Source organism: Aplysia californica, unplaced genomic scaffold, assembly GCF_000002075.1.
Source record: "Aplysia californica isolate F4 #8 unplaced genomic scaffold, AplCal3.0 scaffold00086, whole genome shotgun sequence".
NCBI lineage: Eukaryota > Metazoa > Mollusca > Gastropoda > Aplysiida > Aplysiidae > Aplysia > Aplysia californica.
This window is the reverse complement of record NW_004797356.1, coordinates 571,647-572,731: the sequence shown is the minus strand read 5'-3', so window position 1 is coordinate 572,731 and position 1,085 is coordinate 571,647. Positions and strand designations below refer to the sequence as shown.

Here is a 1,085-nt window from a genome sequence, read left to right as displayed (position 1 = left end):
GAAAATTCTAACAAAGATGACGGCGTGGGTGGTTGGCGTGTGCTCTGGTGGGATTTGCTCTTCTTTCCTATCAAACTACTGTCGCCTTTATCTCTCCTCCTTCTTTTTTATGTTTGTTACCGTCTTGTAACAACTCTAATATTCGGCACTTATATGACCTTATTGTGCTGCAAGCATCGTAAAACTCTTACTAAAACTAAAAGATAACGGCGATACAACCACTGGGTTGTTACATTATACTTTCGAGCATTTCGTTTTTCATAATATTAGATCTATCGTCCTGTTGAAAGGGAAAAACGAATGGTTTGGTTTGTCGCCCTTACTGCTGTAGTCACAAACGCGTGCGTGCGCCCGTGCTTGTGGGGGACTGGTGGGGACAGTAAGCTTGTGACGTGTGCAGTGCGCGGTGCCTCGGGACAACACGACGCTCACCCTATCGCGGGTGGCACGAACGAAGCGTCACACATCCGAAGGTTCTGTGCTCAGGCAAGAGATAACTGTTGCTGACTGCTGCTGTTGCTGCTGCTGCTGCTGCTGCTGCTGGTACGGGGTCTAGGGTTCTAGGGCTTACGACGACTGGGGAATACCTGAAGGTAAGGAATACTGTTCGGTGGTTCGGTTTTATTCTTTCTTTCTTTCTGTCTTTCTTTCTATCTATCTATCTATCTATCTATCTATCTATCTATCTGTCTTTTTTCTGTCTTTCTTTCTTTCGAGACGTTTTCCGTCCACTGTAGGGTGTAGCCCTCTAATAACGACGTCCACTCTGTTTTATCAGCTGTTTTCTCAGTGTCCAGGTCATACCCGTCTGCTCTCTGGTGTCATCTTGCCTCCTTCTTTCCGGTCCTATATTATTCAGTTTTGTTCCTGATTTAAAAGTCAGTATTGATGTACGTTTATGTGTTCTTTTTTGGAATTAGTTGATACTGTGCTTTTAACAGTATTCCATTATACGTTATTTGCACTCATCATATTGACATACACGCTCATGTGCTCATACACACACATACACACATACACATCAACATCAATCGACACACACAGACACACGGACACACACACACACACACACACACACACACACA

The 1,085-nt window shown here is 44.2% G+C and overlaps 1 protein-coding gene across 1 annotated transcript in view; it reads left to right on the top strand.

Moving 5' to 3' along the window:
• Positions 1-405: 405 nt before the first annotated feature.
• The window catches only part of LOC101855242 (lysosome-associated membrane glycoprotein 5), a gene marked incomplete in the record, with an annotated part of 38,807 nt that continues 38,127 nt past the window's right edge, over positions 406-1,085 (top strand). The window contains 1 exon segment of the mRNA XM_013080444.2: positions 406-593.